Source organism: Brachyhypopomus gauderio, unplaced genomic scaffold (genome assembly GCF_052324685.1).
Source record: "Brachyhypopomus gauderio isolate BG-103 unplaced genomic scaffold, BGAUD_0.2 sc202, whole genome shotgun sequence".
NCBI classification, from domain to species: Eukaryota; Metazoa; Chordata; class Actinopteri; order Gymnotiformes; family Hypopomidae; genus Brachyhypopomus; species Brachyhypopomus gauderio.
Window position 1 is genome coordinate 112,695 of NW_027507023.1, and position 25,476 is coordinate 138,170.

The following is a 25,476-nucleotide window of genomic DNA, read 5'->3' on the forward strand; positions in this document are numbered from 1 at the left end:
CATGTGAAACATAGGGCCCGCGGGCCGGACCCGTCCCGTTGGATTATTTAATACGGCCCGGCATAAATTTCTGAGTATGTCAAAAAATGAAGCAAGTCTCTAGCTCATTTCTATCAAAAGTTGTGATTTTTAAAAAATGAATACAAATCAAATGCTCTCTCTGGTCGCTAGAGGGCAGTAAATGACAGCATGCAGCACTGACACGAGTTAAAGCTTCAGTCAAAGGATGCAATTCCGCTATGAAGCGATTCTGCTATGAAGGATAAATTTGGGTCCGTGGAAATGAATACGTTTTATCAATATCTCGTGCCAGGTTACCCCAAATTAACAGCCATGGCTGCATAAGTTCTATCCATGTTTGGGACTACTTATCTTTGTGAACAGGTGTTCTCTGTAATGAACAATAATAAAACAAAGCAGCGCTCAAGGTTAACAAATAAACACTTGAATGACATTGTTAAATGTGCTGCTACTCAGGATTTGACACCTAATATCGATGCACTTGTGAAGGCAAAAAGATGCCAAGTTACAGGAGCCAGCAGCAGCAAGTAGACTGCAGGAATGCAGTGAGAGAGAGAGAAAAAAAGTGTGATGACACGAAATTTGTTTGCACTCATGAATACAGATCATTAAAAATAAGATTCATCTGGTTTCATATTAAAGATAATTAATATTGTGCAGTATGTTCTCAGCTTCAGTAGGCCCAGCCTAGTAGTTTGATCTGATGTAGTCTAATTTTATTACCCATGCACTGCTATAACTTTTATTTGTATTTCTTTTTTTATTTATTTCAAAGCAGTATGACTATTAAGGCGAAAATATTTTTTTCATAGCTCCCACTTGAGTTTGTTAATGTGGTGAGTTGCTTCAGGTATAAAACTGCATTCACTCAACTGTTAAAATAAACCAGTTGTTAACACATTCACCGTCAAACATGAAAATCTTTTTTTTTTCATTGTTTTAATGTGTTGTGCTTAGAAAAGATCCCTTTTCATCCATGATTATAATATGTAGGGTAGGCTAAAAATGTAGGCTGAATGATAAAGCATAGTACTGAAAAATAAAGCTAAATATTTGGAGTTGATTTGTAGTTACTGATCCGGCTCACCTGAGAACAGAAGGTCTGGATCCGGCCCCACAGCCAAACTGAGTTTGACATGCCTGATCTACACGTTTCCATGAGGCAAACCATGTTCGAGGACATACTTCTGCAGAGAATTTGGCAGAGAGAATCTACAGGGGAACTGTCCAGACCAAGGACATGAGGGGAGGAATTCATATGGAGCCAGTTGCAGTTCAAGAGTACTGCATTCTGAAAAATGTGAATTATTCACCATGTGGGTTTGTCATTCACCCTGATGCTCCATGGCTGGGTTGTTCCCCTGATGGAGTAATCTTCGATCCCTCTGAGAATCCACCATTTGGACTCTTAGAAGTCAAATGCCCCAACATTCAGAGTTATGTGGACTGCCCCTATCTGAAAATGTCAAGCGGTGCTTTGAAACTTCGGAGGCAACACAAGTACTGCTGGCAAGTTCAGGGACAGATCCTCTTGACTGGTTTAGAATGGTGTGATTTTGTTGTGTGTGCTCAGGAGGACACACTAGTTGAGCGAGTTTACAAAAATCAAGAAGTGATGCACACCATTAGAGAAAAAGCGGATCATTTTTTCTTTTACCATTACATACAAAAGTGTTTGCAGTAAAACATAAATACAATGATTACCTGTATAGTGTCAGATTAATTATCTGTTGTTCATTAAGAAGTGATTTGTTTGTTTTTTCTGTCAATGGATTAATTCCACTGTTTTTATGTCTTCCTTTAAGTGCAGACATAAAAAAAATATGAGAAGGATTTTTGATTCTCCAAGCCAAGGTTTATTACAGCAGGTTATTAAGACCAGTAATAATAAAGCATCAAAACATATTTACATATTTTCGATATTTAAATGCATACATTCTAAAATTTGCTCCATGTCTTTACAAGTGGTCCATTCTGATAGTTCACAAGCAGACAAGATACAGTAAATAGCTGATTTATGCTGCCTGAAATAGACATGGGGATGACGGTGTCAAACAATTTGTGCTCCTTTACTCGTCGGATGCACCGTTCAACATGTACCCTGAGCCTGGCTACGGACTGTGTGTGTTTTACGTCATGTGCAGACATTCGTGTGCACCTTTTCAGGAAAACTGGCCTGTGGATCTTACATGGTACAAGATCGTCTACCAGGAAGCCCTTATCCACCATTATTGCCATGTCAGGGGTAAGTAGAGGAATAATTCCTGACTGTCTGAACATCTCCCTGTCACTAATAGACCCAGCATAGAGTCCAGACACAAAGGTTATGGCACTATGGGGTGCCATTCCAATTAAGAAAGTAGGTTTGGAGTTGGTGACCCGTATCATCTGATGTGTTGCAGGTTCAATCAGTTCCCAGAAGGCCATCAGGTGGTTGTAGGTTGCAAACCTGCAAAGACAGTAGATGGATTATTAAGATACACTGATCAAAAACGAATCAGTCATATCCAGTATTTTTGTTCAGAAGCTCATCTTTTTAGATCATTTTAACTCTATTGTGCACACATTCCAGGCGGACATTTTAAAAATTCCTCAGATTCCCGACATAGTCCACTATAAAACTAGATATCTCAGGTTGTACATATAGGGAAATGATAATTCATGGCTCAAACTGAAGTAGACAGTTGGGGGAACATATTGATTCACTTCAATACCATATTCCTTGGTTTGTTTTATTTTAGAACCTCTATTACAGATGCTAATATGCCAGGAATGTCAGACAGGGTTCCCACACCTTGGTTAACATAAAATTCAAGGACCTTTCAATGACTTTCCAGGACCAACTTCCTCAAATTCAAGGACAGCACCTGCCAGCATTTACCTACTCTTACCCCTGAATATGTTATCAAAAAACGATGTTAATACAACGCAAATTCAAAAGACTGAATGTCATTTCAAGCCATGCATCCTGAAATTTTCTGTGCATGACTGGCAATTTAGCAATGCACATCTGAGATGACGACATTCACGTAAAATGGCTATAGTTGTTGAAGGATCAACAACTACCTACAGGAAACACTTGCTTTCGGTGCTGAACAAACAAACAAATTTCTCTACAGGAGAATGACCAAACTTTGCCAAGTAAAAGTCAGCATAGGCCCTGTAGAATCAATGTAATTTTAAATGAACTTGTGCTGGCAAAATAATGACACGTTGACAGTAGACAAATAATAATAATAATAACAATAATACACATATGCATATACACATACAGTACATACATAAAACAGAGGAGCAAAGCCATATAATGAGATTAGAACTATAGATTTCTAGAGAAATCTGGCGTGAGATGATTCTAGCATACCGGTAGTTTTTAAATCTACTTAATAAAGAATAATATTCATTCATAAAGAGAACAGCCTTTTAACCACTCCACTTATGGTAGTGAATTTATGGAATCAGAGAAATTCGAACTGAAGTATAATGGTATCAAAAGAAAGAAGTTTGAGATTAATCCAGTTTCTAGTGTCCATGCAAAAACTTTGTAAATATTGAGATGGAAAAACATATGCTCCTGGGATTCATCTTCTGACTTAAAAAAGGTCCATTAATCCACATCAAGTTTAACTCTTCTTTCAAGAAACATGGCTACAGGATATATCTTATTTATTATTTTGAAATGAGTCTCTTTTACTTTAGAAGACATGAGCCATTTGACAAGCCTTTGTGGTTTTATAATTTTTATTAGGATGTTTCTTGAAAGAATATCTATTATATCTTTTGTCTCATACCATCAGTGATAATCTTGTTATTACACTTGAACTCAACAGTCATTCACTTTTAACATGGGCATCGAAACAGTCAACTCTGAATATAAAATGTTAAAGGAATCACTTTGCAGACTTTCTTTAAATCTTTATAACAACTCATATCAGATCATATTTTTTCAACAAAGGATGAGAAATTTAAAACATCATGGCAATCTTTTTCATAGCAATCTTTTGTAAATATTGACTTCCTTACCAACTGTGCCCTATTATTCTGTGACCGCGGTCTTCATCCATGTGAAATTTCAAACCCTCTAAATATTCAAGGACCGTCAAGGACGGCTGTCTTTTATGCCTGTTTTCAAAAACTTTCCAGGGCCTTGAACTTATTTTTTCAGATTCACAAACTTTCAAGGATTTCAAGGACCCGTGGGAACCCTGTAGGCCTATGATATGATATTTATGTCCAATATAGTCCGACAGGCTATGCCAAGCTACCGTAGCCAACTCCGGTAGCATCCGACACGATACAGAGTACTCCAGCACTCAAAAGCTCCAATACTGTCTATAATCTAATGTTTAGTATTAGAATATATATTTTGTACAATATCGCTTATGAAAAATTATCAATTTTTACTCACGTGTACACTGAGTCGCGTCGTAGCGGGTGTACGGTCTCACTTCCGGGTTGGCGAAAATGCCGAAAATTGCTCATATATTCCATAAAAAGTTATCGGTTTATGTTCAAAAGTATCCACAATCAGAATAAAAACGAACAAAATAATCCACGACTGCTTCAGTTTCGCCGAATAGTGCGTTCTGGGGAGCTTGGCTTAGGTTAGCAAAGGTTAGCGGTTAGCTTATGTTGCTATGCTAGCGGACCCACATTGGAAATGAAGCGCGACTTTCCGAGGGCTCAATAAAAAAATATAATTGAGCAATCATGGCAAATGAGGGCTGGTTAGCTTCAGAAGGAAGTAAACTATTGGTTAGAAGAGCTTCCAATCACTTGTAAGGCTCCGGCTTGTCTCTGTGGACTGATCAAGTTGGTGCACTTGCAGTCAACACGAGCGAGTGTGGCCAGGGTTGGCAGGTCGTGCATAAATATCCCGGCCAAAGTCAGTGTAAAATGCGCCCGTCAGAAGCCAAAAGTAGCCCAAAGTGTTAGAGTGTTAAAATTGAGACTATTTAAGTATTATATCGCCATCGATTGTTATTGTTGACTTGTAACTCCCGCGGTGGGCCAAGTGAAAAGTAGCCCAAAAACGAAAAACTTTGAAGGAGTTTCAAACAAGCCCAATTTGGAGTGAAAACCGCGAATCTGGCAACCAGGTTTAGATGGTATGTGCAGTATATAAAGAGCTGCAAATTCATATATGTCTCGAGGACGGTATGCCAAAAAGTATATTAACCTAAATATATTTTAGGAAACAGAATAGTCCTATATTACATATATTCTAGTTCTACATTAACTGTTCAAACATTATTCCATTTTTCCCTGTGCAAAAATAAGATTTCGCTACCACAATGCATTACTATTTTGCATAAACCAATCAGCTTCAAGTCGGCATATGACGCCCGCTGACGTTTCTAGGAAGTAAACAGGAAACTAACGAGCTAACTGTGAATGTCTTTGGACTGGCTTGATCAAATTTGACAATTAAGCCATCTTTTTTTAGTTATATTGTGCTGCATCTAATAAAGTATGGTTAGCAAACGCTTCCTTGTATCCATGTTAACGTTAGTGATTGTATCAATAAATTTACCTTGACAGACCACAAGCTATTACTTACTATTGAGATGTTTGTTTTAGCTAGCTAACTATGAAGCTGCTGTGTAAGTAGCATATCATTACATTTTTATTTTTATTCATCTTCCCCCCTGCACAGTGTCAATGAAAAACAAGGTGACAGGAGAGGTCCGCGTGAGGGCAGTTTGTCATAGGTCTATGAGGAAAAGTGAAAAGCCACATGACTTGAGAGTAGGATCAATGGTTACACACACACACACAAGTGTTTGTGTATATATGTATGTATGTATGTATGTATGTACAAACATGCACTAATCAGTCATAACAATTACTGTTTTTTCGCAAGATATTTAAATATGGCAGTCTGAACTAAAGAAGCAAAAGCAGCCTTAATCCTGTGGTCTTTGCTGAATAAGACTTCCAGGGACTTCACATACAGTTGTTCCTGTTCTGGCAAAACAAAATATCCTGTTCTCACTCAACAAAATATTGGGCGCAGTGGGGGGCGCAAAATTATTCTCATCTATTAATGGGGGGCACGGCAGAAAACGTTTGGGAACCACTCCTTTAATGTATAAGTGTATAGAAGTGTATAACCACTACATCAGATTACTGCCATAATATAAGCAAAGCTGATTAAATATTGAAGGTGTGGTCATCTCCAATCACACCCTTCACTAATCACATTGACTAAATCTATAGCATCAATAAAACATGGTATTTGGTGCCCAAGCTTTTGCATGTGCCTACATATTTTATCTCTCTACCTTCAGTGAATTAAAGTGGATGTGTACAGTCAACTAATTTGGGAAACTTTACCTGACTTATTTATTTTTGCTCAATTACTGCTGTTCAATAAAATGTTAACAGATATTTTAATATATTTTTTCTCCTTAGATGGTGTTAAAACACTCGAGCCCTGTCATTTTGGTGAGCACCCATTGCTCCTGTGTGGCAGGATGTGCCCTGTGCAATCATTTGGTTGCCCTTCTTTATCAGACTGCACACTATTCTCAGCTAGATATTCCTGCTGTACCCCCAGTCCAAAGCTGCACAGACACCGAGCAGCGAGTTACCTAGCATGTCAGTTTGTATGTCACATGTATGTTCATCCATATGTAGCCACCATTAAAACAGTGCTAAATGTGTCCCTACTTTTAGGGTGTGAAGCCGGGACCCGTTGGAGAAATGGAGGTTCGAAAACCAAGGAATTCAACTGCTGACTGTGTGAGGTTATATATATATATATATATATATAGGTTATATATATATATATATATATATATATATATATATATATATATATATATATATATATATATATATATAAGTTATCTTTTAAACCTTATATTCAACATCTAATTAAAAAGCTTAGACTTTTGTTAGGTTTTTATTATAGAAATAAATCTTGTTTTTCTTTTATTGTAAAAAAGAAGTTAGTTGAAGCAACGTTCATGCCTGTATTAGATTATGGAGATATTTTGTATATGAATGCTCCTGTGCACTGTTTGAGCATACTGGACAGTGTGTATCATAGTGCTTTGCGATTTATAACAAACTGTCGACCTCTTACTCATCATTGTTTGTTATACACAAAAGTGAATTGGACTTTGTTGCAGGCACGACGTTTTGCACATTGGTATGTTTTTATTTACAAAGCACTAATTGGGAATTTGCCTAATTATTTATGTTGTCTTCTGAATAGAAGGCAAAGTCTGCTCAGTCTTCGTTCGAGTGAGTTTTTGCAACTTGCTGTTCCTAGAGCTCGAACAGAGCTAGGAAAGACTGCTTTTAGTTTTGCTGCTCCATACACATGGAACCGGTTACAGGCTGATATAAAAATCAAGGACCTTGTTTCTTTGAACAGATTTAAGACTCTGATAAAATCAGTCAGGTCCAGATCATCTGTGTGTGCGTGTTTTAATAAATTTTATGTGAGATTTTGAATGTATCTTGAATGTTGTAATTTGTGCTGCTGCTCGGTCTCTCTTGGCCAGGTCTCTCTTGTAAAAGGGATCTTGTATCTCAAGGGACTAACCTGGTTAAATAAAGGCAAATAAAAAAATAAAAAAATATTACCTTTGATCCATGTGATGTGTAATGAAGTTTAGATTATATTGTGGCAGTAATTTGATTTAATGGTTATACACGTTTTTGCTTTTAATATTTTTCAGAAGTTCACATTATAAAGCGTTTGGATGGAGAAATGCCCAATGTTGCCATGCTAAGAGTGTCAGAGGTCTATAAGAAGTTTTAGTCCTGTAATTGCCCCTCTGGTTACAACAATGAGCATGTGAACTGCAGTCCCATTAGTTGAATGTGCTTTTGGGCCTGTAGAGGCAGGGAGTGTGGTTTCATTCCATCATAAGCCAGCAGCAGTGAGAGAAATTGTGAACATCCCAGGTGCCCCCACTGAAGCACCCCTTGCTATCCAAAACTATAGGCTGGGACGATGAGAATGTGCGTATGTTTTGTGAGAAGAGGAAGAAGTGCATGTTAAGTCCCTGGAAGTGTGATTGAGCATGGGCCAGAGGATTGAAGCTGCAACACAGGAGCAGAGTTGATGTGAAGAATGGCATGGTCTGAGAAAGATGAGAGTAACATGTACAGCAGGCATGTGAAACATAGGGCCCGCGGGCCGGACCCGTCCCGTTGGATTATTTAATACGGCCCGGCATAAATTTCTGAGTATGTCAAAAAATGAAGCAAGTCTCTAGCTCATTTCTATCAAAAGTTGTGATTTTTAAAAAATGAATACAAATCAAATGCTCTCTCTGGTCGCTAGAGGGCAGTAAATGACAGCATGCAGCACTGACACGAGTTAAAGCTTCAGTCAAAGGATGCAATTCCGCTATGAAGCGATTCTGCTATGAAGGATAAATTTGGGTCCGTGGAAATGAATACGTTTTATCAATATCTCGTGCCAGGTTACCCCAAATTAACAGCCATGGCTGCATAAGTTCTATCCATGTTTGGGACTACTTATCTTTGTGAACAGGTGTTCTCTGTAATGAACAATAATAAAACAAAGCAGCGCTCAAGGTTAACAAATAAACACTTGAATGACATTGTTAAATGTGCTGCTACTCAGGATTTGACACCTAATATCGATGCACTTGTGAAGGCAAAAAGATGCCAAGTTACAGGAGCCAGCAGCAGCAAGTAGACTGCAGGAATGCAGTGAGAGAGAGAGAAAAAAAGTGTGATGACACGAAATTTGTTTGCACTCATGAATACAGATCATTAAAAATAAGATTCATCTGGTTTCATATTAAAGATAATTAATATTGTGCAGTATGTTCTCAGCTTCAGTAGGCCCAGCCTAGTAGTTTGATCTGATGTAGTCTAATTTTATTACCCATGCACTGCTATAACTTTTATTTGTATTTCTTTTTTTATTTATTTCAAAGCAGTATGACTATTAAGGCGAAAATATTTTTTTCATAGCTCCCACTTGAGTTTGTTAATGTGGTGAGTTGCTTCAGGTATAAAACTGCATTCACTCAACTGTTAAAATAAACCAGTTGTTAACACATTCACCGTCAAACATGAAAATCTTTTTTTTTTCATTGTTTTAATGTGTTGTGCTTAGAAAAGATCCCTTTTCATCCATGATTATAATATGTAGGGTAGGCTAAAAATGTAGGCTGAATGATAAAGCATAGTACTGAAAAATAAAGCTAAATATTTGGAGTTGATTTGTAGTTACTGATCCGGCTCACCTGAGAACAGAAGGTCTGGATCCGGCCCCACAGCCAAACTGAGTTTGACATGCCTGATCTACACGTTTCCATGAGGCAAACCATGTTCGAGGACATACTTCTGCAGAGAATTTGGCAGAGAGAATCTACAGGGGAACTGTCCAGACCAAGGACATGAGGGGAGGAATTCATATGGAGCCAGTTGCAGTTCAAGAGTACTGCATTCTGAAAAATGTGAATTATTCACCATGTGGGTTTGTCATTCACCCTGATGCTCCATGGCTGGGTTGTTCCCCTGATGGAGTAATCTTCGATCCCTCTGAGAATCCACCATTTGGACTCTTAGAAGTCAAATGCCCCAACATTCAGAGTTATGTGGACTGCCCCTATCTGAAAATGTCAAGCGGTGCTTTGAAACTTCGGAGGCAACACAAGTACTGCTGGCAAGTTCAGGGACAGATCCTCTTGACTGGTTTAGAATGGTGTGATTTTGTTGTGTGTGCTCAGGAGGACACACTAGTTGAGCGAGTTTACAAAAATCAAGAAGTGATGCACACCATTAGAGAAAAAGCGGATCATTTTTTCTTTTACCATTACATACAAAAGTGTTTGCAGTAAAACATAAATACAATGATTACCTGTATAGTGTCAGATTAATTATCTGTTGTTCATTAAGAAGTGATTTGTTTGTTTTTTCTGTCAATGGATTAATTCCACTGTTTTTATGTCTTCCTTTAAGTGCAGACATAAAAAAAATATGAGAAGGATTTTTGATTCTCCAAGCCAAGGTTTATTACAGCAGGTTATTAAGACCAGTAATAATAAAGCATCAAAACATATTTACATATTTTCGATATTTAAATGCATACATTCTAAAATTTGCTCCATGTCTTTACAAGTGGTCCATTCTGATAGTTCACAAGCAGACAAGATACAGTAAATAGCTGATTTATGCTGCCTGAAATAGACATGGGGATGACGGTGTCAAACAATTTGTGCTCCTTTACTCGTCGGATGCACCGTTCAACATGTACCCTGAGCCTGGCTACGGACTGTGTGTGTTTTACGTCATGTGCAGACATTCGTGTGCACCTTTTCAGGAAAACTGGCCTGTGGATCTTACATGGTACAAGATCGTCTACCAGGAAGCCCTTATCCACCATTATTGCCATGTCAGGGGTAAGTAGAGGAATAATTCCTGACTGTCTGAACATCTCCCTGTCACTAATAGACCCAGCATAGAGTCCAGACACAAAGGTTATGGCACTATGGGGTGCCATTCCAATTAAGAAAGTAGGTTTGGAGTTGGTGACCCGTATCATCTGATGTGTTGCAGGTTCAATCAGTTCCCAGAAGGCCATCAGGTGGTTGTAGGTTGCAAACCTGCAAAGACAGTAGATGGATTATTAAGATACACTGATCAAAAACGAATCAGTCATATCCAGTATTTTTGTTCAGAAGCTCATCTTTTTAGATCATTTTAACTCTATTGTGCACACATTCCAGGCGGACATTTTAAAAATTCCTCAGATTCCCGACATAGTCCACTATAAAACTAGATATCTCAGGTTGTACATATAGGGAAATGATAATTCATGGCTCAAACTGAAGTAGACAGTTGGGGGAACATATTGATTCACTTCAATACCATATTCCTTGGTTTGTTTTATTTTAGAACCTCTATTACAGATGCTAATATGCCAGGAATGTCAGACAGGGTTCCCACACCTTGGTTAACATAAAATTCAAGGACCTTTCAATGACTTTCCAGGACCAACTTCCTCAAATTCAAGGACAGCACCTGCCAGCATTTACCTACTCTTACCCCTGAATATGTTATCAAAAAACGATGTTAATACAACGCAAATTCAAAAGACTGAATGTCATTTCAAGCCATGCATCCTGAAATTTTCTGTGCATGACTGGCAATTTAGCAATGCACATCTGAGATGACGACATTCACGTAAAATGGCTATAGTTGTTGAAGGATCAACAACTACCTACAGGAAACACTTGCTTTCGGTGCTGAACAAACAAACAAATTTCTCTACAGGAGAATGACCAAACTTTGCCAAGTAAAAGTCAGCATAGGCCCTGTAGAATCAATGTAATTTTAAATGAACTTGTGCTGGCAAAATAATGACACGTTGACAGTAGACAAATAATAATAATAATAACAATAATACACATATGCATATACACATACAGTACATACATAAAACAGAGGAGCAAAGCCATATAATGAGATTAGAACTATAGATTTCTAGAGAAATCTGGCGTGAGATGATTCTAGCATACCGGTAGTTTTTAAATCTACTTAATAAAGAATAATATTCATTCATAAAGAGAACAGCCTTTTAACCACTCCACTTATGGTAGTGAATTTATGGAATCAGAGAAATTCGAACTGAAGTATAATGGTATCAAAAGAAAGAAGTTTGAGATTAATCCAGTTTCTAGTGTCCATGCAAAAACTTTGTAAATATTGAGATGGAAAAACATATGCTCCTGGGATTCATCTTCTGACTTAAAAAAGGTCCATTAATCCACATCAAGTTTAACTCTTCTTTCAAGAAACATGGCTACAGGATATATCTTATTTATTATTTTGAAATAAGTCTCTTTTACTTTAGAAGACATGAGCCATTTGACAAGCCTTTGTGGTTTTATAATTTTTATTAGGATGTTTCTTGAAAGAATATCTATTATATCTTTTGTCTCATACCATCAGTGATAATCTTGTTATTACACTTGAACTCAACAGTCATTCACTTTTAACATGGGCATCGAAACAGTCAACTCTGAATATAAAATGTTAAAGGAATCACTTTGCAGACTTTCTTTAAATCTTTATAACAACTCATATCAGATCATATTTTTTCAACAAAGGATGAGAAATTTAAAACATCATGGCAATCTTTTTCATAGCAATCTTTTGTAAATATTGACTTCCTTACCAACTGTGCCCTATTATTCTGTGACCGCGGTCTTCATCCATGTGAAATTTCAAACCCTCTAAAATATTCAAGGACCGTCAAGGACGGCTGTCTTTTATGCCTGTTTTCAAAAACTTTCCAGGGCCTTGAACTTATTTTTTCAGATTCACAAACTTTCAAGGATTTCAAGGACCCGTGGGAACCCTGTATGATATGATATTTATGTCCAATATAGTCCGACAGGCTATGCCAAGCTACCGTAGCCAACTCCGGTAGCATCCGACACGATACAGAGTACTCCAGCACTCAAAAGCTCCAATACTGTCTATAATCTAATGTTTAGTATTAGAATATATATTTTGTACAATATCGCTTATGAAAAATTATCAATTTTTACTCACGTGTACACTGAGTCGCGTCGTAGCGGGTGTACGGTCTCACTTCCGGGTTGGCGAAAATGCCGAAAATTGCTCATATATTCCATAAAAAGTTATCGGTTTATGTTCAAAAGTATCCACAATCAGAATAAAAACGAACAAAATAATCCCCGACTGCTTCAGTTTCGCCGAATAGTGCGTTCTGGGGAGCTTGGCTTAGGTTAGCAAAGGTTAGCGGTTAGCTTATGTTGCTATGCTAGCGGACCCACATTGGAAATGAAGCGCGACTTTCCGAGGGCTCAATAAAAAAATATAATTGAGCATCCATGGCCAATGAGGGCTGGTTAGCTTCAGAAGGAAGTAAACTATTGGTTAGAAGAGCTTCCAATCACTTGTAAGGCTCCGGCTTGTCTCTGTGGACTGATCAAGTTGGTGCACTTGCAGTCAACACGAGCGAGTGTGGCCAGGGTTGGCAGGTCGTGCATAAATATCCCGGCCAAAGTCAGTGTAAAATGCGCCCGTCAGAAGCCAAAAGTAGCCCAAAGTGTTAGAGTGTTAAAATTGAGACTATTTAAGTATTATATCGCCATCGATTGTTATTGTTGACTTGTAACTCCCGCGGTGGGCCAAGTGAAAAGTAGCCCAAAAACGAAAAACTTTGAAGGAGTTTCAAACAAGCCCAATTTGGAGTGAAAACCGCGAATCTGGCAACCAGGTTTAGATGGTATGTGCAGTATATAAAGAGCTGCAAATTCATATATGTCTCGAGGACGGTATGCCAAAAAGTATATTAACCTAAATATATTTTAGGAAACAGAATAGTCCTATATTACATATATTCTAGTTCTACATTAACTGTTCAAACATTATTCCATTTTTCCCTGTGCAAAAATAAGATTTCGCTACCACAATGCATTACTATTTTGCATAAACCAATCAGCTTCAAGTCGGCATATGACGCCCGCTGACGTTTCTAGGAAGTAAACAGGAAACTAACGAGCTAACTGTGAATGTCTTTGGACTGGCTTGATCAAATTTGACAATTAAGCCATCTTTTTTTAGTTATATTGTGCTGCATCTAATAAAGTATGGTTAGCAAACGCTTCCTTGTATCCATGTTAACGTTAGTGATTGTATCAATAAATTTACCTTGACAGACCACAAGCTATTACTTACTATTGAGATGTTTGTTTTAGCTAGCTAACTATGAAGCTGCTGTGTAAGTAGCATATCATTACATTTTTATTTTTATTCATCTTCCCCCCTGCACAGTGTCAATGAAAAACAAGGTGACAGGAGAGGTCCGCGTGAGGGCAGTTTGTCATAGGTCTATGAGGAAAAGTGAAAAGCCACATGACTTGAGAGTAGGATCAATGGTTACACACACACACACAAGTGTTTGTGTATATATGTATGTATGTATGTATGTATGTACAAACATGCACTAATCAGTCATAACAATTACTGTTTTTTCGCAAGATATTTAAATATGGCAGTCTGAACTAAAGAAGCAAAAGCAGCCTTAATCCTGTGGTCTTTGCTGAATAAGACTTCCAGGGACTTCACATACAGTTGTTCCTGTTCTGGCAAAACAAAATATCCTGTTCTCACTCAACAAAATATTGGGCGCAGTGGGGGGCGCAAAATTATTCTCATCTATTAATGGGGGGCACGGCAGAAAACGTTTGGGAACCACTCCTTTAATGTATAAGTGTATAGAAGTGTATAACCACTACATCAGATAACTGCCATAATATAAGCAAAGCTGATTAAATATTGAAGGTGTGGTCATCTCCAATCACACCCTTCACTAATCACATTGACTAAATCTATAGCATCAATAAAACATGGTATTTGGTGCCCAAGCTTTTGCATGTGCCTACATATTTTATCTCTCTACCTTCAGTGAATTAAAGTGGATGTGTACAGTCAACTAATTTGGGAAACTTTACCTGACTTATTTATTTTTGCTCAATTACTGCTGTTCAATAAAATGTTAACAGATATTTTAATATATTTTTTCTCCTTAGATGGTGTTAAAACACTCGAGCCCTGTCATTTTGGTGAGCACCCATTGCTCCTGTGTGGCAGGATGTGCCCTGTGCAATCATTTGGTTGCCCTTCTTTATCAGACTGCACACTATTCTCAGCTAGATATTCCTGCTGTACCCCCAGTCCAAAGCTGCACAGACACCGAGCAGCGAGTTACCTAGCATGTCAGTTTGTATGTCACATGTATGTTCATCCATATGTAGCCACCATTAAAACAGTGCTAAATGTGTCCCTACTTTTAGGGTGTGAAGCCGGGACCCGTTGGAGAAATGGAGGTTCGAAAACCAAGGAATTCAACTGCTGACTGTGTGAGGTTATATATATATATATATATATATATATATAAGTTATCTTTTAAACCTTATATTCAACATCTAATTAAAAAGCTTAGACTTTTGTTAGGTTTTTATTATAGAAATAAATCTTGTTTTTCTTTTATTGTAAAAAAGAAGTTAGTTGAAGCAACGTTCATGCCTGTATTAGATTATGGAGATATTTTGTATATGAATGCTCCTGTGCACTGTTTGAGCATACTGGACAGTGTGTATCATAGTGCTTTGCGATTTATAACAAACTGTCGACCTCTTACTCATCATTGTTTGTTATACACAAAAGTGAATTGGACTTTGTTGCAGGCACGACGTTTTGCACATTGGTATGTTTTTATTTACAAAGCACTAATTGGGAATTTGCCTAATTATTTATGTTGTCTTCTGAATAGAAGGCAAAGTCTGCTCAGTCTTCGTTCGAGTGAGTTTTTGCAACTTGCTGTTCCTAGAGCTCGAACAGAGCTAGGAAAGACTGCTTTTAGTTTTGCTGCTCCATACACATGGAACCGGTTACAGGCTGATATAAAAATCAAGGACCTTGTTTCTTTGAACAGATTTAAGACTCTGATAAAATCAGTCAGGTCCAGATCATCTGTGTGTGCGTGTTTTAATAAATTTTATGTGAGATTTTGAATGTATCTTGAATGTTGTAATTTGTGCTGCTGCTCGGTCTCTCTTGGCCAGGTCTCTCTTGTAAAAGGGATCTTGTATCTCAAGGGACTAACCTGGTTAAATAAAGGCAAATAAAAAAATAAAAAAATATTACCTTTGATCCATGTGATGTGTAATGAAGTTTAGATTATATTGTGGCAGTAATTTGATTTAATGGTTATACACGTTTTTGCTTTTAATATTTTTCAGAAGTTCACATTATAAAGCGTTTGGATGGAGAAATGCCCAATGTTGCCATGCTAAGAGTGTCAGAGGTCTATAAGAAGTTTTAGTCCTGTAATTGCCCCTCTGGTTACAACAATGGGCATGTGAACTGCAGTCCCATTAGTTGAATGTGCTTTTGGGCCTGTAGAGGCAGGGAGTGTGGTTTCATTCCATCATAAGCCAGCAGCAGTGAGAGAAATTGTGAACATCCCAGGTGCCCCCACTGAAGCACCCCTTGCTATCCAAAACTATAGGCTGGGACGATGAGAATGTGCGTATGTTTTGTGAGAAGAGGAAGAAGTGCATGTTAAGTCCCTGGAAGTGTGATTGAGCATGGGCCAGAGGATTGAAGCTGCAACACAGGAGCAGAGTTGATGTGAAGAATGGCATGGTCTGAGAAAGATGAGAGTAACATGTACAGCAGGCATGTGAAACATAGGGCCCGCGGGCCGGACCCGTCCCGTTGGATTATTTAATACGGCCCGGCATAAATTTCTGAGTATGTCAAAAAATGAAGCAAGTCTCTAGCTCATTTCTATCAAAAGTTGTGATTTTTAAAAAATGAATACAAATCAAATGCTCTCTCTGGTCGCTAGAGGGCAGTAAATGACAGCATGCAGCACTGACACGAGTTAAAGCTTCAGTCAAAGGATGCAATTCCGCTATGAAGCGATTCTGCTATGAAGGATAAATTTGGGTCCGTGGAAATGAATACGTTTTATCAATATCTCGTGCCAGGTTACCCCAAATTAACAGCCATGGCTGCATAAGTTCTATCCATGTTTGGGACTACTTATCTTTGTGAACAGGTGTTCTCTGTAATGAACAATAATAAAACAAAGCAGCGCTCAAGGTTAACAAATAAACACTTGAATGACATTGTTAAATGTGCTGCTACTCAGGATTTGACACCTAATATCGATGCACTTGTGAAGGCAAAAAGATGCCAAGTTACAGGAGCCAGCAGCAGCAAGTAGACTGCAGGAATGCAGTGAGAGAGAGAGAAAAAAAGTGTGATGACACGAAATTTGTTTGCACTCATGAATACAGATAATTAAAAATAAGATTCATCTGGTTTCATATTAAAGATAATTAATATTGTGCAGTATGTTCTCAGCTTCAGTAGGCCCAGCCTAGTAGTTTGATCTGATGTAGTCTAATTTTATTACCCATGCACTGCTATAACTTTTATTTGTATTTCTTTTTTTATTTATTTCAAAGCAGTATGACTATTAAGGCGAAAATATTTTTTTCATAGCTCCCACTTGAGTTTGTTAATGTGGTGAGTTGCTTCAGGTATAAAACTGCATTCACTCAACTGTTAAAATAAACCAGTTGTTAACACATTCACCGTCAAACATGAAAATCTTTTTTTTTTCATTGTTTTAATGTGTTGTGCTTAGAAAAGATCCCTTTTCATCCATGATTATAATATGTAGGGTAGGCTAAAAATGTAGGCTGAATGATAAAGCATAGTACTGAAAAATAAAGCTAAATATTTGGAGTTGATTTGTAGTTACTGATCCGGCTCACCTGAGAACAGAAGGTCTGGATCCGGCCCCACAGCCAAACTGAGTTTGACATGCCTGATCTACACGTTTCCATGAGGCAAACCATGTTCGAGGACATACTTCTGCAGAGAATTTGGCAGAGAGAATCTACAGGGGAACTGTCCAGACCAAGGACATGAGGGGAGGAATTCATATGGAGCCAGTTGCAGTTCAAGAGTACTGCATTCTGAAAAATGTGAATTATTCACCATGTGGGTTTGTCATTCACCCTGATGCTCCATGGCTGGGTTGTTCCCCTGATGGAGTAATCTTCGATCCCTCTGAGAATCCACCATTTGGACTCTTAGAAGTCAAATGCCCCAACATTCAGAGTTATGTGGACTGCCCCTATCTGAAAATGTCAAGCGGTGCTTTGAAACTTCGGAGGCAACACAAGTACTGCTGGCAAGTTCAGGGACAGATCCTCTTGACTGGTTTAGAATGGTGTGATTTTGTTGTGTGTGCTCAGGAGGACACACTAGTTGAGCGAGTTTACAAAAATCAAGAAGTGATGCACACCATTAGAGAAAAAGCGGATCATTTTTTCTTTTACCATTACATACAAAAGTGTTTGCAGTAAAACATAAATACAATGATTACCTGTATAGTGTCAGATTAATTATCTGTTGTTCATTAAGAAGTGATTTGTTTGTTTTTTCTGTCAATGGATTAATTCCACTGTTTTTATGTCTTCCTTTAAGTGCAGACATAAAAAAAATATGAGAAGGATTTTTGATTCTCCAAGCCAAGGTTTATTACAGCAGGTTATTAAGACCAGTAATAATAAAGCATCAAAACATATTTACATATTTTCGATATTTAAATGCATACATTCTAAAATTTGCTCCATGTCTTTACAAGTGGTCCATTCTGATAGTTCACAAGCAGACAAGATACAGTAAATAGCTGATTTATGCTGCCTGAAATAGACATGGGGATGACGGTGTCAAACAATTTGTGCTCCTTTACTCGTCGGATGCACCGTTCAACATGTACCCTGAGCCTGGCTACGGACTGTGTGTGTTTTACGTCATGTGCAGACATTCGTGTGCACCTTTTCAGGAAAACTGGCCTGTGGATCTTACATGGTACAAGATCGTCTACCAGGAAGCCCTTATCCACCATTATTGCCATGTCAGGGGTAAGTAGAGGAATAATTCCTGACTGTCTGAACATCTCCCTGTCACTAATAGACCCAGCATAGAGTCCAGACACAAAGGTTATGGCACTATGGGGTGCCATTCCAATTAAGAAAGTAGGTTTGGAGTTGGTGACCCGTATCATCTGATGTGTTGCAGGTTCAATCAGTTCCCAGAAGGCCATCAGGTGGTTGTAGGTTGCAAACCTGCAAAGACAGTAGATGGATTATTAAGATACACTGATCAAAAACGAATCAGTCATATCCAGTATTTTTGTTCAGAAGCTCATCTTTTTAGATCATTTTAACTCTATTGTGCACACATTCCAGGCGGACATTTTAAAAATTCCTCAGATTCCCGACATAGTCCACTATAAAACTAGATATCTCAGGTTGTACATATAGGGAAATGATAATTCATGGCTCAAACTGAAGTAGACAGTTGGGGGAACATATTGATTCACTTCAATACCATATTCCTTGGTTTGTTTTATTTTAGAACCTCTATTACAGATGCTAATATGCCAGGAATGTCAGACAGGGTTCCCACACCTTGGTTAACATAAAATTCAAGGACCTTTCAATGACTTTCCAGGACCAACTTCCTCAAATTCAAGGACAGCACCTGCCAGCATTTACCTACTCTTACCCCTGAATATGTTATCAAAAAACGATGTTAATACAACGCAAATTCAAAAGACTGAATGTCATTTCAAGCCATGCATCCTGAAATTTTCTGTGCATGACTGGCAATTTAGCAATGCACATCTGAGATGACGACATTCACGTAAAATGGCTATAGTTGTTGAAGGATCAACAACTACCTACAGGAAACACTTGCTTTCGGTGCTGAACAAACAAACAAATTTCTCTACAGGAGAATGACAAAACTTTGCCAAGTAAAAGTCAGCATAGGCCCTGTAGAATCAATGTAATTTTAAATGAACTTGTGCTGGCAAAATAATGACACGTTGACAGTAGACAAATAATAATAATAATAACAATAATACACATATGCATATACACATACAGTACATACATAAAACAGAGGAGCAAAGCCATATAATGAGATTAGAACTATAGATTTCTAGAGAAATCTGGCGTGAGATGATTCTAGCATAGTTTTTAAATCTACTTAATAAAGAATAATATTCATTCATAAAGAGAACAGCCTTTTAACCACTCCACTTATGGTAGTGAATTTATGGAATCAGAGAAATTCGAACTGAAGTATAATGGTATCAAAAGAAAGAAGTTTGAGATTAATCCAGTTTCTAGTGTCCATGCAAAAACTTTGTAAATATTGAGATGGAAAAACATATGCTCCTGGGATTCATCTTCTGACTTAAAAAAGGTCCATTAATCCACATCAAGTTTAACTCTTCTTTCAAGAAACATGGCTACAGGATATATCTTATTTATTATTTTGAAATGAGTCTCTTTTACTTTAGAAGACATGAGCCATTTGACAAGCCTTTGTGGTTTTATAATTTTTATTAGGATGTTTCTTGAAAGAATATCTATTATATCTTTTGTCTCATACCATCAGTGATAATCTTGTTATTACACTTGAACTCAACAGTCATTCACTTTTAACATGGGCATCGAAACAGTCAACTCTGAATATAAAATGTTAAAGGAATCACTTTGCAGACTTTCTTTAAATCTTTATAACAACTCATATCAGATCATATTTTTTCAACAAAGGATGAGAAATTTAAAACATCATGGCAATCTTTTTCATAGCAATCTTTTGTAAATATTGACTTCCTTACCAACTGTGCCCTATTATTCTGTGACCGCGGTCTTCATCCATGTGAAATTTCAAACCCTCTAAAATATTCAAGGACCGTCAAGGACGGCTGTCTTTTATGCCTGTTTTCAAAAACTTTCCAGGGCCTTGAACTTATTTTTTCAGATTCACAAACTTTCAAGGATTTCAAGGACCCGTGGGAACCCTGTATGATATGATATTTATGTCCAATATAGTCCGACAGGCTATGCCAAGCTACCGTAGCCAACTCCGGTAGCATCCGACACGATACAGAGTACTCCAGCACTCAAAAGCTCCAATACTGTCTATAATCTAATGTTTAGTATTAGAATATATATTTTGTACAATATCGCTTATGAAAAATTATCAATTTTTACTCACGTGTACACTGAGTCGCGTCGTAGCGGGTGTACGGTCTCACTTCCGGGTTGGCGAAAATGCCGAAAATTGCTCATATATTCCATAAAAAGTTATCGGTTTATGTTCAAAAGTATCCACAATCAGAATAAAAACGAACAAAATAATCCACGACTGCTTCAGTTTCGCCGAATAGTGCGTTCTGGGGAGCTTGGCTTAGGTTAGCAAAGGTTAGCGGTTAGCTTATGTTGCTATGCTAGCGGACCCACATTGGAAATGAAGCGCGACTTTCCGAGGGCTCAATAAAAAAATATAATTGAGCAATCATGGCAAATGAGGGCTGGTTAGCTTCAGAAGGAAGTAAACTATTGGTTAGAAGAGCTTCCAATCACTTGTAAGGCTCCGGCTTGTCTCTGTGGACTGATCAAGTTGGTGCACTTGCAGTCAACACGAGCGAGTGTGGCCAGGGTTGGCAGGTCGTGCATAAATATCCCGGCCAAAGTCAGTGTAAAATGCGCCCGTCAGAAGCCAAAAGTAGCCCAAAGTGTTAGAGTGTTAAAATTGAGACTATTTAAGTATTATATCGCCATCGATTGTTATTGTTGACTTGTAACTCCCGCGGTGGGCCAAGTGAAAAGTAGCCCAAAAACGAAAAACTTTGAAGGAGTTTCAAACAAGCACAATTTGGAGTGAAAACCGCGAATCTGGCAACCGGGAGTAGATGGTATGTGCAGTAAATAAAGCGCTGCAAATTCATATATGTCTCGAGGACGGTATGCCAAAAAGTATATTAACCTAAATATATTTTAGGAAACAGAATAGTCCTATATTACATATATTCTAGTTCTACATTAACTGTTCAAACATTATTCCATTTTTCCCTGTGCAAAAATAAGATTTCGCTACCACAATGCATTACTATTTTGCATAAACCAATCAGCTTCAAGTCGGCATATGACGCCCGCTGACGATTCTAGGAAGTAAACAGGAAACTAACGAGCTAACTGAATATCTTTGGACTGGCTTGATCAAATTTGACAATTAAGGCATCTTTTTTTAGTTATATTGTGCTGCATCTAATAAAGTATGGTTAGCAAACGCTTCCTCGTATCCATGTTAACGTTAGTGATTGTATCAATAAATTTACCTTGACAGACCACAAGCTATTACTTACTTACTATTGAGATGTTTGTTTTAGCTAGCTAACTATCAAGCTGCTGTGTAAGTAGCATATCATTAAATTTTTATTTTTATTCATCTTCCCCCCTGCACAGTGTCAATGAAAAACAAGGTGACAGGAGAGGTCCGCGTGAGGGCAGTTTGTCATAGGTCTATGAGGAAAAGTGAAAAGCCACATGACTTGAGAGTAGGATCAATGGTTACACACACACACAAGTGTTTGTGTATATATGTATGTATGTATGTATGTACAAACATGCACTAATCAGTCATAACAATTACTGTTTTTTCGCAAGATATTTAAATATGGCAGTCTGAACTAAAGAAGCAAAAGCAGCCTTAATCCTGTGGTCTTTGCTGAATAAGACTTCCAGGGACTTCACATACAGTTGTTCCTGTTCTGGCAAAACAAAATATCCTGTTCTCACTCAACAAAATATTGGGCGCAGTGGGGGGCGCAAAATTATTCTCATCTATTAATGGGGGGCACGGCAGAAAACGTTTGGGAACCACTCCTTTAATGTATAAGTGTATAGAAGTGTATAACCACTACATCAGATTACTGCCATAATATAAGCAAAGCTGATTAAATATTGAAGGTGTGGTCATCTCCAATCACACCCTTCACTAATCACATTGACTAAATCTATAGCATCAATAAAACATGGTATTTGGTGCCCAAGCTTTTGCATGTGCCTACATATTTTATCTCTCTACCTTCAGTGAATTAAAGTGGATGTGTACAGTCAACTAATTTGGGAAACTTTACCTGACTTATTTATTTTTGCTCAATTACTGCTGTTCAATAAAATGTTAACAGATATTTTAATATATTTTTTCTCCTTAGATGGTGTTAAAACACTCGAGCCCTGTCATTTTGGTGAGCACCCATTGCTCCTGTGTGGCAGAATGTGCCCTGTGCAATCATTTGGTTGCCCTTCTTTATCAGACTGCACACTATTCTCAGCTAGATATTCCTGCTGTACCCCCAGTCCAAAGCTGCACAGACACCGAGCAGCGAGTTACCTAGCATGTCAGTTTGTATGTCACATGTATGTTCATCCATATGTAGCCACCATTAAAACAGTGCTAAATGTGTCCCTACTTTTAGGGTGTGAAGCCGGGACCCGTTGGAGAAATGGAGGTTCGAAAACCAAGGAATTCAACTGCTGACTGTGTGAGGTTATATATATATATATATATATATATATATATATATATATATATATATATATATATATATATATATAAGTTATCTTTTAAACCTTATATTCAACATCTAATTAAAAAGCTTAGACTTTTGTTAGGTTTTTATTATAGAAATAAATCTTGTTTTTCTTTTATTGTAAAAAAGAAGTTAGTTGAAGCAACGTTCATGCCTGTATTAGATTATGGAGATATTTTGTATATGAATGCTCCTGTGCACTGTTTGAGCATACTGGACAGTGTGTATCATAGTGCTTTGCGATTTATAACAAACTGTCGACCTCTTACTCATCATTGTTTGTTATACACAAAAGTGAATTGGACTTTGTTGCAGGCACGACGTTTTGCACATTGGTATGTTTTTATTTACAAAGCACTAATTGGGAATTTGCCTAATTATTTATGTTGTCTTCTGAATAGAAGGCAAAGTCTGCTCAGTCTTCGTTCGAGTGAGTTTTTGCAACTTGCTGTTCCTAGAGCTCGAACAGAGCTAGGAAAGACTGCTTTTAGTTTTGCTGCTCCATATACATGGAACCGGTTACAGGCTGATATAAAAATCAAGGACCTTGTTTCTTTGAACAGATTTAAGACTCTGATAAAATCAGTCAGGTCCAGATCATCTGTGTGTGCGTGTTTTAATAAATTTTATGTGAGATTTTGAATGTATCTTGAATGTTGTAATTTGTGCTGCTGCTCGGTCTCTCTTGGCCAGGTCTTTCTTGTAAAAGGGATCTTGTATCTCAAGGGACTAACCTGGTTAAATAAAGGCAAATAAAAAAATAAAAAAATATTACCTTTGATCCATGTGATGTGTAATGAAGTTTAGATTATATTGTGGCAGTAATTTGATTTAATGGTTATACACGTTTTTGCTTTTAATATTTTTCAGAAGTTCACATTATAAAGCGTTTGGATGGAGAAATGCCCAATGTTGCCATGCTAAGAGTGTCAGAGGTCTATAAGAAGTTTTAGTCCTGTAATTGCCCCTCTGGTTACAACAATGGGCATGTGAACTGCAGTCCCATTAGTTGAATGTGCTTTTGGGCCTGTAGAGGCAGGGAGTGTGGTTTCATTCCATCATAAGCCAGCAGCAGTGAGAGAAATTGTGAACATCCCAGGTGCCCCCACTGAAGCACCCCTTGCTATCCAAAACTATAGGCTGGGACGATGAGAATGTGCGTATGTTTTGTGAGAAGAGGAAGAAGTGCATGTTAAGTCCCTGGAAGTGTGATTGAGCATGGGCCAGAGGATTGAAGCTGCAACACAGGAGCAGAGTTGATGTGAAGAATGGCATGGTCTGAGAAAGATGAGAGTAACATGTACAGCAGGCATGTGAAACATAGGGCCCGCGGGCCGGACCCGTCCCGTTGGATTATTTAATACGGCCCGGCATAAATTTCTGAGTATGTCAAAAAATGAAGCAAGTCTCTAGCTCATTTCTATCAAAAGTTGTGATTTTTAAAAAATGAATACAAATCAAATGCTCTCTCTGGTCGCTAGAGGGCAGTAAATGACAGCATGCAGCACTGACACGAGTTAAAGCTTCAGTCAAAGGATGCAATTCCGCTATGAAGCGATTCTGCTATGAAGAATAAATTTGGGTCCGTGGAAATGAATACGTTTTATCAATATCTCGTGCCAGGTTACCCCAAATTAACAGCCATGGCTGCATAAGTTCTATCCATGTTTGGGACTACTTATCTTTGTGAACAGGTGTTCTCTGTAATGAACAATAATAAAACAAAGCAGCGCTCAAGGTTAACAAATAAACACTTGAATGACATTGTTAAATGTGCTGCTACTCAGGATTTGACACCTAATATCGATGCACTTGTGAAGGCAAAAAGATGCCAAGTTACAGGAGCCAGCAGCAGCAAGTAGACTGCAGGAATGCAGTGAGAGAGAAAAAAAGTGTGATGACACGAAATTTGTTTGCACTCATGAATACAGATCATTAAAAATAAGATTCATCTGGTTTCATATTAAAGATAATTAATATTGTGCAGTATGTTCTCAGCTTCAGTAGGCCCAGCCTAGTAGTTTGATCTGATGTAGTCTAATTTTATTACCCATGCACTGCTATAACTTTTATTTGTATTTATTTTTTTATTTATTTCAAAGCAGTATGACTATTAAGGCGAAAATATTTTTTTCATAGCTCCCACTTGATTTTGTTAATGTGGTGAGTTGCTTCAGGTATAAAACTGCATTCACTCAACTGTTAAAATAAACCAGTTGTTAACACATTCACCGTCAAACATGAAAATCTTTTTTTTTTCATTGTTTTAATGTGTTGTGCTTAGAAAAGATCCCTTTTCATCCATGATTATAATATGTAGGGTAGGCTAAAAATGTAGGCTGAATGATAAAGCATAGTACTGAAAAATAAAGCTAAATATTTGGAGTTGATTTGTAGTTACTGATCCGGCTCACCTGAGAACAGAAGGTCTGGATCCGGCCCCA